The 21582-nt window shown below is 36.7% G+C and overlaps 1 long non-coding RNA gene across 4 annotated transcripts in view; it reads right to left on the bottom strand.

Annotated features, from left to right (window-relative positions):
* Positions 1–1087: 1087 nt before the first annotated feature.
* The window catches only part of LOC309858129, a 51593-nt gene continuing 31098 nt past the window's right edge, over positions 1088–21582 (bottom strand). For 2 of the 4 annotated variants that reach the window (XR_014308044.1, XR_014308045.1), the window contains one exon: positions 1088–1174. This is a non-coding gene — a long non-coding RNA (uncharacterized lncRNA). Of the gene's footprint in view, positions 1175–14532; positions 14603–21582 lie in introns of those variants that run through there. The other 2 variants (XR_014308046.1, XR_014308047.1) reach the window with 1 other exon arrangement.

Below are 21582 nucleotides of genomic sequence, written 5' to 3' on the forward strand. Positions count from 1 at the left end.
AACAAATAAATTGTTCTGCTTTAGGTTTAATGTTTTATGTAACCATTATTTATAGGAAGTAGATTTTTTAAAACTTTAATATTTATTACAGAAGAAAACAATGTTCTTATAAAAACAAAACAAAAAAACAAACAAAAAACAAACAACGCCCCCAATACTCTTAATATGCATTATCTAGCCATGCCCTTTAACTTTCTGTGATAACTTATTTTTATATGTTTCCTGATTTTTTTTCATTATTTTCAGTTAGCTAACACATAGTACCTCATTAGTTTTTGATGTAGTGTTCAGCGATTCTTTAGTTGCATATAACACCCAGTGCTCTTTTCCACATATGCCCTCCTTAATACCCATCAGTGATTACCCCATTTCCCCATGCCTCCTCATCTGTAACCCTCAGTTTGTTTGCCGGAGCCCAGAATCCCTCATGGTTTTTCTCTCTCACTGATTTCTTCTCCTTCAGTTTTCCCTCCCTTTCCCTGTGGTCCTCCACGCTATTCCTTGTGTTATACATATGAGTGAAACCATAGGTTTCTTGTAAATAGTATTAAGTTGGATTTTTCTTTTTATTCTATTTTACCCTATATTAATAACTTTGCTTATCAGTGGGGGATTAGTTGTATTTTTAGAGTTGTAACTGTTATATTTTGGTCTTACCTCTGACTTTAGACCTACCTAAAGAATTATTTTTTCAAATAGCCTTAGGAAAAACAGAATGAAACAAAGCATTTGTCATTTTGTTGTGTTTCAGAATTTGGAAACATCAAATCCTATCCACCGAAAATGTAACTGTTAGTCCCTACCTTCTTCCCAAAACGGAAATCATATTAAGTTCCACCATTTTGTGAGAATACCTCACATAAGCACAGACTCCTCAGATGATTCCACATGGGTCCAACTGCCAAAGAAACATGTGACTTCACAGGCTAAGAACCTGACCCATGATACAACGTCAGGCTGAGAACAACGCACTGGATATTCCCAGAATTTAGGAACCAGCACCAATGCTTTTACTCTCCAACATTTTGTCTCCATTTTTTATCTAGTTTTACCCCACAATAACACTTATTTCCACTGTTTTTTTTTTTTTTTTTTACTGGGTTCAGTAGTATGAGGTTGCTGAGTGCTCTCACTTCTTGTTCACTGTTTCAGCTTCATCTCACATCTTTCTTTCCTAGAGTGAGGAGAAGACTGATTATTCTGGCTGATTTTGGCATGTTGACCTTGGACTGAAGTCACAATTAATCAGCTATAATAGCTAAACACAAAGTCCCAGTTCCTTCTAATATCAGCTCCCTGGGGATTCTGTAAAAGAAGTCTTTGTACATCCATATTTTTTAAAATGTGAGACCTTATGGATGTGGAGAAGAAATCTCAGATGTAGGAGTCCATTATCCTCAAATAAAGAAATACTGACAATTTTGGTGATCACTTGGAACCAAAAATCTTGTGAAGATGTTATGGGTTGAACTGTGTCTCCCCAAAATTCATATGTTAAAGTGTTAACCTTCAATATTTCAGAATGTAGAAATTCAGTCACTGTAAATATAATTAATTAAGCTAAGATCATACTGGAGTGAAGTGGGACTCTAATCACATGTGACTGGACTCCTTATAATAAGGGAAACTTGGACATAAACACACAGAGAAATGTCTTGTGAACACTGCCAGAAGCCAAGGAAATACCAGAAGCTAGGAGGAGAAAGGCCTGGAACAGATCCTTCTTTTTACTGCCTTCAGAAGGAACATGGCCATGACCACCCCCTAATTTAGGACCCTGGCCTCTGGAGCTGTGAAACTATAAGTTTCTCTCTTATTAAAAGCTTCCCAGTTTGTGGTACTTTGTGACAATAGCCCGAGGAAAGGAATACAGAAGTCAAATGCAAAAGCAAAAAAAAAAACCAAATAAAAATAGCGCTTCCCTATGACCCTGGAATTGCACTACTACCCCAAATTACCCCAAAGATACAGGTGTAGTGAAAGGAAGGGCCATCTGTATCCCAATGTTCATAGCAGCAATGGCCATGGTCACCAAACTGTGGAAAGAACCAAGATGCCCTTCAACAGACGAATGGATAAGGAATATGGTCCATATATACTATGGAGTACTATGCCTCCATCAGAAAGGATGGATACCCAACTTTTGTATCAACATGGATGGGACTAGAAGACATTATGTTGAGTGAAATAACTCAAGCAAAGAGAGTCCATTTTCATATGGTTTCACTTATTTGTGGAGCATAAGAAATAACAGGGAGGACATGGGGAAATGGAGAGAAGGGAGTTGGAGGGAAAGACCAACCATGAGAGGCTATGGACTCTGAAAAACAATTTGAAGGTTTTGAAGGGGTGGGGCGTGGGAGGTTGGGTGAGCCTAGTGGTGGGTATTATGGAGGCCACGTATTGCATGGAGCACTGGGTGTGGTGCATAAACAGTGAATTCTGAAAAGAAATTTAAAAAACTAAAAATTAAAAAAAAATAGTAGTCTTTGTAAGGAGAGATCTAGCAGACTCAGAATAGGTTTGAGTTAATGTTTTAAAGGTTACAATAACCTTGTAATTACAAACATGTAGAAATTTATAGATAATTTATGGAATCTCCAAAAACATGTTATATATGATTCTGGGAGAAAATCTGTTTCACATCATCAGCACTAATCAATAAGAAGGAGGAAATTATTTTTATTTACCTGCTTTCCTATATCTCTCTGCTTTGAGAGAAAGGATTGTGCTTTATTTGCCTTCGTTGCCCTGATGAATGAGAAGTTGAGTAAATATACAGATCCATGAGTGAGGGAATGAGGGAATAGACCACTGACAGAGTGGGATTGCACACCTTCTATTTCACTTCAGCTATGGTCCAGATCCATGCCACTGAATAATAAATGTCTTTGAAAGCTAAATCTTTTTATGCTAGTTCTCAGGAGTTTGATTTTCCATACTGGATCTCACGTCTGGATGCCAGCACAGGTTATCTTCTTTGTCTTCAAACTCACTGCAGGCATTCACAGGACACAAAAATAATGGAATTGGCTGTTTTTGAGCTCAGCATCTACATTTTAATCTAATGTACACAAAGGCTTTACCCTAACTTTGCTTCTCTCATGTTATTTTCCATCTCAGTTGAAAGCAGAATCATTTTTTTCCTGTTACTTATTCAGAATCCTTTGACTCCTCTTTGAATCTCCTCTTCATATTGTACCATACATCCCATCTACCTGAAAATACTCTTAGTTCTATCCTGAAATTATTTCTTCTATGTAACCTGCTTATCACTGTTACTGCAGCTATCTGGTCCACAAAACCACCTACAACTGTAGCACATTTTCAACTAGGCTTCCAGCTCCTACCCTTTTTTCCCCCAGAAACCCCTTTGACTCTTTTTTTCCATATAACAATCAGAATTACCTTTTTAAAATACAAGCCAGATCATGTTACTCCTCTTCTTCTCCTCCTCTTCCATCTTCTTCTTTTGACTTATTTTGGCTTCTTTTATTTAATTAATCTATAATTTTTTAAAGATTTATTTACTGGGACACAGGGTGGGCTCAGTAAGTTGAGCCTCTGCCTTGGGCTCAGGTCATCATCTCAGGTTCCTGGAATCAAGGGGAGAACACTTTCCAGAAGGTAGGACATGCAGAGAAGTCAATCCGAGGCAAAATATGGGAAGACAGACTGTGGGGGGAGGGACCAACTCCTGGCAAGTTAGAGAGCAATGGAGCACAAAACTGTCACTTTCAGAAGTCTGCTCCACTGAGGGACATTGCTCCAGAGACTAAGCCAAGGGTGGAGCCCTCCTGGGGATAGGGTGGTCTCAGAACCCACAGTGTCAGAAAAAGTGTCTGGGTGTGGCAGAGCTACCAGGTATCAGAGCAGGGAAGCTGGCTGCAGAGACAGAGCTGAGGAGTAGGCTCAGCTTGGGGTTACTTTAAACAATGACCCAAAGCACAGTCCATCTACTGCTCCTTGAGCAGGAAACTCACAAGTGGCAGATCCTGGGGTGTGATCCCTTCCTTCCCCCTCTGGGAGGACTGGTACAGGATCACACTGCAGGAATATGCTGTGTTTGGAGACTCCAAATGGGGCCATGTGCCAGAGATAGAAACACTCAGTCACAGGCTGGGTTAGCTCAGAGTGCCACCAGAGACCAGGGAGATGGGAATGATTGACTGCTTTTCTCTGAGGGCACACTGAGGAGTGTGGCCCTGAACCCTGGACTCCTATAGGACTGGAGATTGGGAGGCCACCATTTTTATTCCCGTTCTCCAAAGCTGTATGGAAAGCATTCAGGGAACAAAAGCGTCCAAGAGAAAAACTGATCAGATTGCTTAACCTGACCCATGGCAAGGGCAGTGCAATTCTGCTCAGGCAAAGACATTTGAGAAACACTGAAATAGGGCCTTCCCCCAGAAGATCAGCAAGAATATCCAGCCAAGACCAAGTTTAATAGTGAATACTGCAGAACTTCAGAGCTAGAGGAAAGCAACACATAGAATTCATGTCTTTTTTCCCATGATTCTTTAGTCTTTCAAAGTAAAATTTTTTAAATTTTATTTTTTCTTATTCTATTTTTAATAAATTTCCTCTTTCCTACTTAACTTTTTAAACTATTTTATCTTATTAATACCTTTTAAAAAATCTTTTAAAATTTTCATTATTATAGTCATACTTTGTCCCTTCATTGAATTTAACCTTATTTTTTACACATATAAGTTTTTCTTTCTTTAAAATTTTGGGATACAGTTTCTTCTAATAGTTCAAAATATACCCTATATCTAGCACATAGCTTTGTTCTAGTCTCCAACCTAATCACATTCTTTCCTCTTTCTTTTTTTCTTTTCAACCAACTTCTTATCAATTTCTCTTTTAGAATCTTTTTTTTAATTGTCATCATTACAATCATGTTCCTTCATCATGTTTACCCTTCTTTTGGTATACATATAAGCTTTTTTTTTTTTTTTTGATTTTGGGTGTATTTGGGTGTGTGTGTGTATAGATATATAGATAGATATCTTTTTTTCTCTCTTTTTCTCTCCCCTGCAGTTTTGGGTCTCTTTTGATTTGGTTAGTGTATATTTTTGGGGGTATCACTGCTATCTTTTTAGTATTCTTCTCTCTCATTCATCTATTCTTATCTGGATAAAATGACAAGGCCAACCCCCCCCCCCAAAAAAAAAAGAACAAGAGGCAGCAATGACAGCTAGGGACCTAATCAATAAGGACATTAGTAAGATGTCAGAACTAGAGTTCAGAATGACGATTATCAAAATGCTAGCTTTTGGGCTTGAAAAAAGAACATGGAAGACACTAGAGAATCCATTTCTGGAGAAATAAAATCCCTTTCTGGAGGAATAAGAGAACTAATATCTAATATCTAATCAAGTTGAAAGCTATTAATGAGGTGCAATTAAAAAATGGAGACTTTTACTGCTAGGATAAGAAAGGTAGAAGAGAGGATTAGTGTTGTAGAAGACCAAATGATGGAGAATAAAGAACCTGAGCAGAAGACAGACAAACAACTATTGAACCACAAGGGTAGAATCCAACAGATAAGTAATACCACAAGATAAACAATATTAGAATAATTGGGATCCCAGAAAAGAAGAAAGAGAGAGGGGGGAGAAGGCATATTGGAGCAAATTATAGCAGAGAATTTCACTAATTAGGTGAAGGGAACAAGCATCAAAATCCAGGAGACACAGAGAACTTCCCTTAAAATCAATAAAAATAGGTCCACTCCCCATCATCTAACAGTAGAGCTTACAAGTCTTAATGACAAAGAGAAAATCATGAAAGCAGATAGTGACAAGAGGTCTGTAACATACAATGGTAGAAATATTAGTTGGCAACAGGCTTATCCACAGAGACTTGGCAGGCCAGAAAGGACTGGCATGATATATTCAGAGCATTAAATGAGAAAAATATACAGCCAAGAATACTATATCCGGCTAGGCTGTCACTGAAAATAGAAGGAGAGATAAAAAGCTAAGAGAACAAAGGACAAAGGACAAAGAAAAGTTAAGAGAATTTGCAAACACCAAACCAGCCCTATAGGAAATATTTAGAGGGGTCCTCTAAGCAAAGAGAGAGCCTAAAAGTAACAGACCAGAAAGGAACAGAGAAAATTTAATGTAACAGCCACCTTATAGGCAATACAGTGGCACAAAATTCAGATCTTTCAATAGGTACCCTGAATGTATATGGGCTAAATGCCTCAATCAAAAGATACAGGGTACCAGAATGGACAAAAACAAAAACAAAAACAAAAGACAAAACAATAACAACAACAACAGAAAAACCACCAACCAACCAAGCAAACAAACAAACAAAACATCGATATGCTGCCTACAAAAAACTCACTTTATACCCAAAGACACCTCCAGATTTAAAGTGAGGGGGTAGAAAACAATTTGCCATAATAATGGACATCGAAAGAAAGCTGTGGTGACAATCCTTATATCAGGCAAATTATATTTTAAACCACAGATAAGGAAGGACACTATATCATACTTAAAGGGTCTGTACAACAAGAAGATCTAACAATTGTAAATATCTATGTCCCTAACATGGGAGCAGCCAATTATATAAGCTAATTAATAAAAAAAAAATCAATGAAACACATTGACAATAATATCATAATAGTAGGGGACTTGAAAAACCCATAACTGAAATGGACAAATCATCTAAGAAAAAGATCAACAAGGAATTAAAGGCTTTAACTGACATACTGGACCAGATAGACATTACTGATATATTCAGAACATTGCATCCCAAAGCAACAGAATACACATTCTTCTCTAGTGCACAAGGAATATTCTCTAGAACAGATCCCATCCGGGGTGATATATATCAAATCAGGTCTCAACTGGTACCAAAAGATTGGGATCATTCCCTGCATATTTTCAGACCACAATGCTTTAAAACTAGAACTCAATCACAAGAGGAAGTTTGGAAAGAACCCAAATACATGGAGACTAAACCATAAAAATCCCCGAATAGCCAGAGGAATGTTGTAAAAGAAAGCCAAAGTTGGTGGCATCACAATTCTAGATTTCAAGCTCTATTACAAAGTTGTAATCATCAAGACAACATGGTACTGGCATAAAAACAGACACATAGGTCAACAGAACAGAATAAAGAGCCCAGAAATGGACCCTCAACTCTATCATTAACTAATCTTTGACAAAGCAGGAAAGAACATCCAATGGAAAAAAGACCGTGTCTTCAACAAATGGTGTTGGGAAAATTGGATAACCACATGCGGAAGAATGATACAGGACCATTTCCTTATATCACACACAAAAATAGACTCCAAATGGATGAAAGATCTCAATATGAGACGGGAATCCTTCAAAATCCTTGAGGAGAACAAGGCAGTAACATCTTCGAACTCAAGCATGGCAAATTCTTCCTAGAAATATCACCAAAGGCAACGGAAGCAAAGGCAAAGAGGGGCTATTGGGACTTCATCAGTATCAAAAGCTTTTGCACAGCAAAGGAAACAGTCAACAAAACCAAAAGACAACTGACAGAATGGAAGAAGATATTCACAAATGACATATCATATAAAGGGTTAGTATCCAAAATCTATAAAGAACTTATTAAACTCAACACCCAAAGAATAAATAATTCAATCAAGAAAAGGCCAGAATACATGAACAGTCAATTCCCCAAAGAAGACGTCCAAATAGCCAATAGGCACATGAGAAAGTGCTAACATCACTCAGCATCAGGGAAATACAAATCAAATCTACAATGAGATACACCTCACACCAGTCAGAATGGCTAAAATTAACAAGTCGACAAAAAACAAATGTTGATAAGGGGAGAGAAAAGGGAACCCTCCTACACGATTGATAGGAAAGCAGCTTGTGCAGTCACTCTAGAAAAACAGTATGTAAGTTCTTCAAGAAGTTGAAAATAGAGCTACCCTATGACCCAGCAATTGCACTACTGGGAATTTACCCTGATCTTAGGGTTGTGATTTCAAGCCCCACATTGAATTTAATGTTGGTCATGGAAGCTACGTAAAAAAATGCTTTAAAAATAGTTAAATTAGCATATTTACATCACCCCCTATAAGGACATCACTTATCTCTTCAAAATAGTGATTAGGAAACTTACATTTACATGTATTCTCTAATCCCTACATTTGTTTTAGTCTAATATATGTAGTTAACTAGATTTAGGACTCATTGGGAACTCCTGTATAGTTTTTCAATCACTTCTTAGTTGACTGAGTTTGTCCTATGCTCTTTCAAGATGGGTGTGTAAGAACAATAGTTTCTATCTTTCTTTTTAAATATAATTAAATGGTTTGTCTCTTTCTTTCACATTAGAATGACAGTTTAGGTAGGTACAAAATTCGGGAAATCTCTTCTTTTTTCTTTAAGTACTTTGCACATCTCTCTTAATATTCTAAAAAATGGGGCTATAGAATATATTTTTCTCTTTTAAGCCACTTAATGTCTTTGTTTGTTGCCAAATATGTATTTTTTTTTTGTAGAAGATCTTATTTATTTGAAAGACAGAGGGAAAGAGAGAGAGAGAGTGAGCAGGGTCAGGCAGAGGGAGAGGGAGAATCCCAGGCAGACTGCACTGAGAGCAGAGCCTGATGTGGAGTTCAATATCACAACCCTGAGACCTTGACCGGAGTCAAAATTAAAAGTCATTCATTTGACCAACTGAATCACCCAGGGGCTACCAAATACATCTTTGTTTTTGATGTTCAGTAACTTTGCTACATATATCAGAGTATTTCCTTTAAATCTGTGGATTCCTGTCTTTGTTTATTTCTTAAAGAATTTGTTTTATTAAATTATACCTTTCAAAAGTGTTCTGTTCCATTTATTATTTATTTTGAGGGTGTGGGGATATAATTACATATATTTTTAGTCTCCTTTGCTTCTTTTGCTTCTCTATTATTTTTTCTCTAATTATTTAGTTGGTTGTTGTTGTTGTTTTTTTCTGTTCATTCTAATCTTTCCCATTTTCTTTGTTTCCTGTGGTGTTTATTATTCACAACTGTTAATTTTGTCCTCATTCCTGTGATCATTTTTTGCTTCCAATATTTTCCTGAGCTTTGTCAACTCTTACTGCATTTTGTTTCGTGGTTTTGACATTTCATTTCTGACTTTTTGCATCCTGCAGTTTTGATATTTTTTAAAAGGGGATTTCTTTCAGATTGTTTTCAAATTTATTGCAAATGGTTAATCAAATTCTTATATGCTGTAATGGCAACATATGTACTTCAAAAGAGTATTCTGTTCCCATTTTTATAAACAAAAGATTGTGGGTGTTCCCTTTAACAAATACACTGTGTCTTGAGTGTAAACTTTGTCAGCTTGTTCCAAAACCTGATACAGTAGTGCTATTGTCACATCTTTCCACACTTCTGAACCACTTTTCCAATTATTTTTCAGGGTTCCAGGTATTTTCTAGTTAAAAAAAAAAAGCTTTTCTTGTTTTATTATTTTTTTACTTTTCAAGAGAAAGAGGCAGTTCTTGAGCATGCCTTAAGCATCACTGGAATATGTAATTAATTCCTTGATTGTATCAGATTTTTAAAACTCTGTGTTGAAAATAAGGATAGATTTCATAGAGAACAGAAGAATATATAATTAACTCCCATGGGATATAGATAATTAAACTGTTATTTTGACACAAGTCACTAGTCTCTTTCTCAGCAAATAGGTACATTTCTGAATAAGTTCTCTTTTCAAAAAGACCTCATTAAGGAGCTGACTACTGGACACAAAGATAAGCCCCAAATATTTGGATGTGACATTCTAAGCACACCAATGTATATAACCTAAATTCCCAAAGATGTTGCCAAGGAAATTTCCCCATCATTATACCTATGAAAATAGCTGATAGCTCCCAGAAAGAAAAGGTAATTTTGAAAATAAATCTGTTTACTGAAGCCTTCCCATTGGTAAAAATGCATGCAGAGACTCTTAAATAAAACTACTAATCAGTTTAATCTTTGTTTTGATGTTTGATGAGGGCAATGAGAAGACAGTGGATGTGGGATAAGGATATTTAACTGAAGTTTCACTGATTGTAAGAAGGACAAGCTCTCCATCATGATATGTATTACACTCCCATTTTAATAATAATAAAAATGACTTGCTACATTTTGTTAAAGGTTAAAATTACCTTTAACTGATATGGAAATAATTCTTGGCTTTATTAGATAATATTTTAGACTTAAACTTTAATATATTCAATAAACAATTTTATAATTAATTCAAATCATTCTCAAGCAGTAGGGTATATTGTTGTGAGAAAAAAGAATAAATTGTTTAATAAATAACATGGATGAAATCCAAATGAACATACTATGGTACCATCAGTTGATATGCTAGTGGACATGACAATATCTGAAAAGTAAATTACTAGAAAATGGGTAAATATTCTGTTGGAATACATCTAGAAAAAGCAAAGAGATAGACTGCCTTGAGCAAATTCCCTTTCACAAAGACCTCATTAAAGAGTTGGTTACTGGACATAAAGATAAGCCCCAAATATTTGGTTGTAATGTTCTATGTTCAGTCTAAGTGCTTCTTTATTGAACTTCAACCCTATATGTAAGGGTTTCAATATGGTGTTTGCAGAAGTCAACAGAAATTTGCTTTTATTTTATAATAAATGATTCCATCACTTGTTTTGATTTGTTTAACCTGAATACATTTAAGCAAATCAAACAGGAAGTTAATAGATTAGGATTATTTAATTAAAATAGCTATAGGGGCAGTTGAGTGGCCAGTTGGTTAAGTGTCTGACTTGGCCTCAAGTCATGATCCTGGGGTCCTGGGATCCAGTCCCACATCAGGCTCCACATTCAATGGAGAGTCTGCTTGTCCCTCTCTCTCTGCCTCTCCCTCAGCTTGTGCTTTATCTGTCTTTTTCTTAAATCAATAAATAAAATCTTTTTATAAAATAAAATAAAAGTAAAATAGCTAAGGAATAAACTCAGGTCTCAACCTTCTCAATAAGGAATAAGGTCAGTAAGTCTTAGGAAAAAAAAAGAATATGCGTGTTTCTCTATATGTCTTTATCTGTATATGTATATGTTTGGAGTCTTGGTGAAATGATCAGACTTCATACTATACATAATGTATGCAAAATCCTAGCATTCATTCTTACTCCTTATTTGAATTTGTATTATATACTTTCTCTTGAAGAAGTTTTGACTTGTGATGTAAGAGTTCCACCCCACTGCTATATCTTGTTCTCCACACTTGTTTTGGGAACTGTCATCTTCCCACTCTGTTTTTAGATTGTAAATCCCAGGATTTAAGGTAGATGTTGATGAGTAAATTTATTCATTCGTTCATTTGTTTAACAAATACTTATTTGGAGCCAGTCCCTGTGATGAGACTTCAGGGAACAAGAGTGGAAAAGACCCCATTTTAATTAATCTACTGGAAAACATTAAATGCAAGGAGTTCATTTTTTTCTTTTAAAACAACAAAGGCAATGAGGCAAATTTTATGATATATTCAAGAATCACTCCCATTTTCCTGATTTTGACTAACTTCTGAAGATTTTCTAGTAGCAAAGTTGCTCAGAACTGAACACCCTTTAAGATAAAACTTTAATAATAAATTCTACCCCTTTATTCTCAGGAAATACCCAGGTATTTCCAACATAGCATAGTGTGGAAAACTAATAAAAACATTTTCTCTGAGATACAGTACAATGCAAAAATGCCCACTCTGGCCACTTCTATTCAATACAGTACTGGAATACTAGCAAGAACTATCAGACAAGAAAGAGACATAAAAGGCATAGAAATCAGAAAGGGATAAGTAAAATGATCTTTGTTCATAGATGGCATAATCTATATATAGAAAACTCCTAAGACTCACCAAAAAAGACCATTAGAATCAATGAACTCAGTAAAGTTGCATGATATAAAATCAACATACAAAAATAAGTTGCTTATCTACAATCTATACATGAACAGTGAACTATCAGAGAAAAATTAAGAAAACCATCTAATTTACAATAGTATCAAAAAGAATAAAAAACTTAGGAATAAATTTAAGCAAAGAGGTGAAAAATCTGTACTCTGAAAACTATCAAATATTGATGAAATAAATTTAAGATGAAAATAAATAGAAAAGCATTCTACACTTATAGATTGGAAGAATTAATATTGTTAAAATGTCTGTACTAACCAAGGCAATATATAGCTTCAATGATATCTTTATTAAAATTTCAATGGGGTGTTTCACAGAAATAAAAAAGAAGGGGGTGGGATTATGGACATTGGGGAGGGTATGTGCTTTGGTGAGTGCTGTGAAGTGTGTAAACCTGGTGATTCACAGACATGTACCCCTGGGGATAAAAATATATGTTTATAAAAAATAAAAAATGTTTAAAAAAATTCATATAGAAGCACAAAGACCCTGAAGAGCCAAAGCAATGAGAAAGAAGAGAATGTTCTTGAGAAAGAAAAACAAAACTGGAGGCATCTTAGTTATTTATTTCAAATGATATTACAAACCATAGTAATCAAAACAGTATGGTACTGGCATAAAAATAGACATGTGGAACAATGGAAGAGAATTGAAAGTCCAGAAAGAAACCCATGCACATGGAGGTAACTGATCACAAGGGGGCCAAAATTGCATAATAGGGAAAGGACAGTTTCTTCAACAAATGGTGTTGGGAAAACTGAATATTCATATGCAAAATACATCAAACACAAACATCAACTCAAAATGGATCAAAGACTTAAATGTAATGCTTGAAACTGTCAAAGTTCTGAAAGAAAACATAGGGACATAGCTCCTTGACATAGACCTTAACAATAACTTTTTTTATATAATACCAAAAGCATAGGCAACAAAAGCAAGAGTCATCAAGTGGGGCAAAATCAATTAGAAAGCACCTGCACAGCAAAGAGAACCTGAAAAGACAGGCAAATCATATATCTGATAATGGGTTAATGTACAAAATGTATAAGGAACTCATTCAACCCAATAGTAAAAGAGCAAGCAACACAAATGAAAAATGGGCAAAAGACCTGATCAGACATTTTCCCAAAAATGGCATTTTTCCATAAATGGCCAACAGGTACGTGTAAAGATGTTCAACATCTCTAATCATCAGGCTATTATCAAAAAGACAAGAGATAAGTGTTGGCAAGGATGAGGAGAAAAGAGAACTCTGGTACCATGTTGATGGGAGTATAAATTGGTAGTCTTTATGGAAAAGAATATGGAATGCTTCAAAAAATTAAAAATATCTCATTTTGGGGGGCAGCAGAAATTAGTAAACCTAAATGGGTGTTTATAAGTAAATCTAGGAGCTGTGGAGCTGTTGGCATAATGCACTTTATTCTCAGGCTGCACTGCTGGGTACTGCTAGCTCTCCACACTCTGCAGACCCCTGCCCCACCAGGCCATAACATGCATTGAATGAGCTGATCCAAGCTGTGTCACATATCTGATTTGTGTGTACCTTGGTGGTTCCAGACACCCAGTTCCTAAGGATGTAACCTAGAGGTAGCTTCTCCATCATGGTGTTAACCAGCTTGTTTGCTCAAAGCCTTCAGTCTGTTGTCCAGGAGAGAGCAGGACTCCACTCTGGGGGCTTTTAGAGTCTTGAGTTCTTATTCAATTAGTGAGGATTCCATGCACAAATTCTTTGAGGGTATCCTCATTGATTCATTGTATAAAACTATCAGAAGAAATCTTGGTCCAGAATGGATCACCAAAACAGTCCACAAGCACAGGAAGATGTGAGAGCTGACATCTTCAGGCTGTAAGAGCTGTGGTGTTAAGATAGGCCACAGTTCCCTCATACTCTTGGTGGGTCTTGTCCTTCAGGTTGGAGAAGATCCAATACTGTCTGATTCCACTTTTACTAACATTGGCCATGTTTGTAAAATTCTTACCTAATAAACAATTTATGATGGTCTAAAAACAAACACAAACCATAAGTGACTCTTATGTCCATCAACAGATGAATGGATCAAGAAGTTGTGGTATACATACACAATGGAATACTATGCAGCCATCAAAAGAAATGAAATCTTGCCATTTGCGACAACATGGATGGAACTAGAGCGTATCATGCTTAGCGAAATAAGTCAAGCAGAGAAAGACAACTATCATATGATCTCCCTGATATGAGGAAGTGGTGATGCAACATGGGCGCTTAAGTGGGTAGGAGAAGAATCAATGAAACAAGATGGGATTGGGAGGGAGACAAACCATAAAAGACTCTTAATCTCAGAAAACAAACTGAGGGTTGCTGGGGGGAGGGGGTTTGGGAGAAGGGGGTGGGATTATGGACATTGGAGAGGGTATGTGCTTGGGTGAGTGCTGTGAAGTGTGTAAACCTGGTGATTCACAGACCTGTACCCCTGGGGATAAAAATATGTGTTTATAAAAAAATAAAAAATTAATTAAAAAAATATATATGTTTATAAAAAATTAAAAATTAAAAAAAATGGGACTACCATATAATCCAATAATCCCTGCTCTGGATATATATCCAAAGGAAATGAAATTAGTATCTCGAAGGGATATCTGCACTTCAATGTTCATTACAGCATGATTCACAGTAGCTGAGATCTAGAAACAATCTAAATATCCATTGAGATAAATGGATAAAAAAAAAATTGTGGTATATATGCACTATGGAATATTATTCAACTTTAAAAAAGAAGACGTTCCCATTCTTGCAACATCATGGATGAAACTAAGAGATATACCAGCTATAATTGAACTTATTTGCTTGCTATTAATTAGCTTTCTTTAACTTATATAGTAGCACATGGTAAAAAATCTCAAACACTGTACACATATGACAAAATATGTACCTCCCTTCACTTCAGACTATCAGGCACCCAGGCCCCCACCTCAAATGTAAACAATGTTTTCAATTTTTTTGTGTATTGGTTTATGAATTGGTATTTTGTATTGGGCATACAAAAATCTATATCCACAATTTTATATATATTTGGGAGAATATTATGCATGCTAATATGCTCCTTGCTTTTTCACTTGAAAGTATTTCTTGGAGATCATCCTATACAACAAAGAGACATAGGCTGCTCAAAATGTTTTATAGATCAGTTATCATTTTTCAAATGCAATATCAAATAATATTAGCTTCCAACTTTCTACCTGAAAGGTAGGTCTGCAGTCAGCTGAACTGCCTCCACCCAAGCCATAGAAATAGCTCTGTTCACTCAGGTGGAGACAGGTCAGGGGCTTCACTTCACCCTACAACTGAGCAACTGAGAAATTGTCAAGTGACACAATTAGCATAGTTATTTGTTACTCTCTGCAGGGAGCAACCAGGGGTGGGATCCAATCAAAACCTTCTTTTCCTTGTTAGAAGAGAAAGGAACAAATTTCTAATACAGGTATGGAGACTAAACTATCAATATGAGAAAGCAGGATTTTTAAGTAAAAAGAGATTTGCAAATGCTATGGATTTTCCAGTAGTACAGAAATAAAGAGTAATTTTTGAAAGTGACATAGAGACCTGGCACAGCTTGTATAACGCCAAAATGGTCACAGTCTTAGTCCCCTGCTCCCAAGAGAAGAAATAATCACTGTCAGATGGTGCCAAGAGCTTCAGACACCTTTTGAGAAATTCCCTAAGGAGTTTTATAACAAAGTTGAAGTGCTAGATCAAAAAAGCACCCAAAATTTAGTTTTCAAAAATACTTTGAAAGGCTTTCAAAGAAAGTCTCTTTGAAAGAGATAAGTGTCTCTCCTAAAAAGTTGTACTAATTTACACTCCAAGCCAAAATATATGTAAGTTTCTGTTTTTCCATATTTTGACACAGGGTGTGTATTTTTAAAATGTGATATATATAGATATCTATATACAGATAGATAGATATAGATATAGATAGATAGAAATAGTTTGTAGAGTTCCAAAATTACCCCATTACCTTTTTTATTATTATCACATTAAATTTATTAATATCAAATATCTGAATCCTAACCCACTTTTGGATGAATTTGCCAGTAAGAGGCAAATCAATCAGCACCTGGAAGTTACAAGGGCAGTCCTCAGTTACCAATATGAAATGAAAATTGATCCGCTAACAAGGCAGAAACAAGGTTATGAAACAGAAAAAGAAACTTTCTGGATGATAGAATACTGCTTCAAGACTGTAAAATAGGAAAGTTCTGCTTAAAATTGGAACTTCCTGGACTGCCCTATCAGTTTTAGACATGCCATCCTTTATAATTGCATGTGCTGATTCCTTAAAGCAAATCTGTCTTTCAAATCTATCTTCATAAAGGAAATCAACTTAAAACAAATCTATGATATATATATATATATATATATATATATATATATATATATATATATATATAATTTCTCCAGAGAAGTACAACTAATTGGAGTATATATCTAATCTACTGGTTCTACTTCTATGGAGAATGCTGACTGATACAAGTATTAATGCAAACTGAAATGGAAAACAAAATGTACGCATTCGGTGAATTAGAACTGAATATATGCATTGATGTCTGTGAAGAAGCCAACAGGAGGGAGGAGTCAAGATGGCGGAGAAGTAGCAGGCTGAGACTACTTCAGCTAGCCAGAGATCAGATAGATAGCTTATCTAAAGATTGCAAACACCTGAAAATCCATTGGCAGATTGAAGAGAAGAAGAACAGCAATTCTGGAAACAGAAAAACAACCACTTTCTGAAAGGTAGGACCGGCGGAGAAGTGAATCCAAAGCGATGGGAAGATAGACCCCGGGGGGAGGGATTGGCTCCCGGCAAGCGGCGGAGCAACCACGCACAAAATCAGGACGTTTAAAAGTCTGTTCCGCTGAGGGACATCGCTCCAGAGGCTACCCGGGCAAAGCCCACATGGGGTCAGTGTGGCCTCAGGTCCTGCAGGGTCACAGAAGGATCAGGGGTGTCTGAGTGTCGCAGAGCTTGCGGGTATTGGAACGGGAAAGCCGGCTACAGAGACAGAGCCGACAGGAAGCTCACAGCTCCGGATTACCTTGAACCGGTCACAGACTTGGTGAGCTGGAAGCGTGGCTGGAGGTCAGGCAGATGGGAGTAACTGAGCGCTGTTCTCTGAGGGCTCACTGAGGAGTGGGGCCTGGGCTCTCGGCTCCTCCGGGCCGGAGACCAGGAGGCCGCCATTTGTACTCCCATCCTCCGGAACTCTACAGAAAGCGCTCAGGGAACAAAAGCTCCTGAAAGCAAACCTGAGCGAATTACTCACCCCTGCCCCTGTTAAGGGCAGTGCAATTCCGCCTGGGGCAAAGACACTTGAGAATCACTACACCAGGCCCCTCCCCTAGAAGATAAACAAGAAATCCAGCCAAGACCAAGTTCACCTACCAAGGAGTGCGGTTTCAATACCAAGGAGAGCAGCAGAATTACAGAGGAGGAAAAAGCAAAGCACAGAACTCATGGCTATTTCCCTGTGATTTTTTGTAGTCTTGCAGTTAATTTAATTTTTTTCTTTTTCATTTTTTGTTTTTTTATCGCCTTCTGGTTAATTTTTTTTTAACTTTTCCTTTTTCTTTTTTAACGTTTTTTAACTAGTTTATCTAATATATCTATTTTTTCTTTTTTATATTTTTCTTATTTGTTTTCTTTCTTTTAATTCATTTCTTTTCTTTTTTCTTTTTTTTTCTTCCTTTTTGAACCTCTTTTTAGCCCCTTTCTTTCCCCTCACGATTTGGGATCTCTTCTAATTTGGTTAAAGCATATTTTCCTGGGGTTGTTGCCACCCTTTTAGTATTTTACTTGCTCCTTCAAATACTCTTATCTGGACAAAAATGACAAGACGGAAAAATTCAACACAAAAAAAAGAACAAGAGGCAGTACCGAAAACTAGGGACCTAATCAGTAGAGACATTGGTAATATGTCAGATCTAGAGTTCAGAATGACAATTCTCAAGGTTCTAGCCGGGCTCGAAAAAGGCATGGAAGATATTAGAGAAACACTCTCGAGAGATATAAAAGCCCTTTCTGGAGAAATAAAAAAACTAAAATCTAACCAAGTTGAAATCAAAAAAGCTATTACTGAGGTGCAATCAAAAATGGAGGCTCTCACTGCTAGGATAAATGAGGTAGAAGAAATAATTAGTGATATAGAAGACCAAATGACAGAGAATAAAGAAGCAGAGCAAAAGAGGCACAAACAGCTACGGGACCACGAGGGGAGAATTCGAGAGATAAGTGACACCATAAGACGAAACAACATTAGAATAATTGGGATTCCAGAAGAAGAAGAAAGAGAGAGGGGAGCAGAAGGTATACTGGAGAGAATTATTGGGGAGAATTTCCCCAATATGGCAAAGGGAACGAGCATCAAAATTCAGGAGGTTCAGAGAACGCCCCTCAAAATAAATAAGAATAGGTCCACACCCCGTCACCTAATAGTAAAATTTACAAGTCTCAGTGACAAAGAGAAAATCCTGAAAGCAACCCGGGAAAAGAAGTCTGTAACATACAATGGTAAAAATATTAGATTGGCAGCTGACTTATCCACAGAGACCTGGCAGGCCAGAAAGAGCTGGCATGGCATTTTCAGAGCACTAAACGAGAAAAACATGCAGCCAAGAATACTATATCCAGCTAGGCTATCATTGAAAATAGAAGGAGAGATTCAAAGCTTCCAGGAAAAGAAAAACTGAAAGAATTTGCAAACACCAAACCAGGTCTACAGGAAATCTTGAAAGGGGTCCTCTAAGCAAAGAGAGAGCCTACAAGTGGTAGATCAGAAAGGAACAGAGACCATATACAGTAACAGTCATCTTACAGGCAATACAATGCCACTAAATTCATATTTCTCAATAGTTACCCTGAATGTTAATGACCTAAATGCCCCAATCAAAAGACACAGGGTATCAGAATGGATAAAAAAAAAAAAAAGCAAAAAAACCCATCTATATTATGCCTCCAAGAAACTCATTTTAAGCCCGAGGACACCTCCAGATTTAAAGTGAGGGGGTGGAAAAGAATTTACCATGCTAATGGACATCAGAAGAAAGCAGGAGTGGCAATCCTTATATCAGATCAATTAGATTTTAAGCCAAAGACTATAATAAGAGATGAGGAAGGACACTATATCATACTCAAAGTGTCTGTCCAACAAGAAGATTTAACAATTTTAAATATCTATGCCCCCAACGTGGGAGCAGCCAACTATATAAACCAATTAATAACAAAATCAAAGAAACACATCAACAATAATACAATAATAGTAGGGGACTTTAACACTTCCCTCAGTGAAATGGACAGATCATCCAAGCAAAAGATCAGCAAGGAAATAAAGGCTTTAAACGACACCCTGGACCAGATGGACATCACAGATATATTCAGAACATTTCATCCCAAAGCAACAGAATACACATTCTTCTCTAGTGCACATGGAACATTCTCCAGAATAGATCACATCCTGGGTGCTAAATCAGGACTCAACCGGTATCAAAAGATTGGGATCATTCCCTGCATATTTTCAGACCACAATGCTCTAAAGCTAGAACTCAACCATAAAAGGAAGTTTGGAAAAAACCCAAATACATGGAGACTAAACAGCATCCTTCTAAAGAATGAATGGGTCAACCAGGAAATTAAAGAAGAATTGAAAAAAATCATGGAAACTAATGATAATGAAAATACAACGGTTCAAAATCTGTGGGACACAACAAAGGCAGTCCTGAGAGGAAAATATATAGCGGTACAAGCCTTTCTCAAGAACCAAGAAAGGTCTCAGGTACACAACCTAACTCTACACCTAAAGGAGCTGGAGAAAGAACAAGAAAGAAACCCTAAGCCCAGCAGGAGAAGAGAAATCATAAAGATCAGAGCAGAAATCAATGAAATAGAAAGCAAAAAACCAATAGAACAAATCAATGAAACTAGGAGCTGGTTCTTTGAAAGAATTAATAAAATTGATAAACCCCTGGCCCGACTTATCAAAAAGAAAAGAGAAAGGACGCAAATAAATAAAATCATGAATGAAAGAGGAGAGATCACAACTAACACCAAAGAAATCCAAACTATTATAAGAACATACTATGAGCAACTCTACGCCAACAAATTTGACAAACTGGAAGAAATGGATGCATTCCTAGAAACATATAAACTACCACAACTGAACCAGGAAGAAATAGAAAGCCTGAACAGACCCATAACCAGTAAGGAGATTGAAACAGTCATTAAAAATCTCCAAACAAACAGAAGCCCAGGGCCAGACGGCTTCCTGGGGGAATTCTACCAAACATTTAAAGAAGAACTAATTCCTATTCTCCTGAAACTGTTCCAAAAAATAGAAATGGAAGGAAAACTTCCCAACTCATTTTATGAGGCCAGCATCACCTTGATCCCAAAACCAGACAAGGATCCCATCAAAAAAGAGAGCTATAGACCAATATCCTTGATGAACACAGATGCGAAAATACTCAACAAAATACTAGCTAATAGGATTCAACAGTTCATTAAAAGGATTATTCACCACGACCAAGTGGGATTTATTCAGGGCTGCAAGGTTGATTCAACATCCACAAATCAGTCAATGTGATACAACACATCAATAAAAGAAAGAACAAGAACCATATGATACTCTCCATAGATGCTGAAAAGCATTTGACAAAGTACAGCATCCCTTCCTGATCAAAACTCTTCAAAGTGTAGCGATAGAGGGCACATACCTCAATATCATCAAAGCCATCTATGAAAAACCCACCGCAAATATCATTCTCAATGAGAAAAACTGAAAGCTTTTCCGCTAAGGTCAGGAACACGGCAGGGATGTCCATTATCACCACTGCTATTCAACATAGTACTAGAGATCCTAGCCTCAGCAATCAGACAACAAAAGGAAATTAAAGGCATCCAAATCGGCAAAGAAGAAGTCAAATTATCACTCTTCGCAGATGATATGATACTATATGTGGAAAACCCAAAAGACTCCACTCCAAAACTGCTAGAACTTATATAGGAATTCAGTAAAGTGTCAGGATATAAAATCAATGCACAGAAATCAGTTGCATTTCTCTACACCAACAGCAAGACAGAAGAAAGAGAAATTAAGAGTCAATCCCATTTACAATTGCACCCAAAAACATAAGATACCTAGGAATAAACCTAACCAAAGAGGCACAGAATCTATACTCAGAAAACTATAAAGTACTCATGAAAGAAATTGAGGAAGACACAAAGAAATGGAAAAATGTTCCATGCTCCTGGATTGGAAGAATAAATATTGTGAAAATGTCTATGCTACCTAAAGCAATCTACACATTTAATGCAATTCCTATCAAAGTACCATCCATCTTTTTCAAAGAAATGGAACAAATCATTCTAAAATTTAGATGGAACCAGAAAAGACCTCGAATAGCCAAAGGGATATTGAAAAAGAAAGCCAACGTTGGTGGCATCACAATTCCGGACTTCAAGCTCTATTACAAAGCTATCATCATCAAGACAGCATGGTACTGGCACAAAAACAGACACATAGATCAATGGAACAGAATAGAGAGCCCAGAAATAGACCCTCAACTCTACAGTCCACTAATCTTCAACAAAGCAGGAAAGAATGTCCAATGGAAAAAAGACAG

Source organism: Mustela nivalis (genome assembly GCF_964662115.1).
Source record: "Mustela nivalis genome assembly, chromosome: 2".
In the NCBI taxonomy this organism is placed as follows: Eukaryota; Metazoa; Chordata; class Mammalia; order Carnivora; family Mustelidae; genus Mustela; species Mustela nivalis.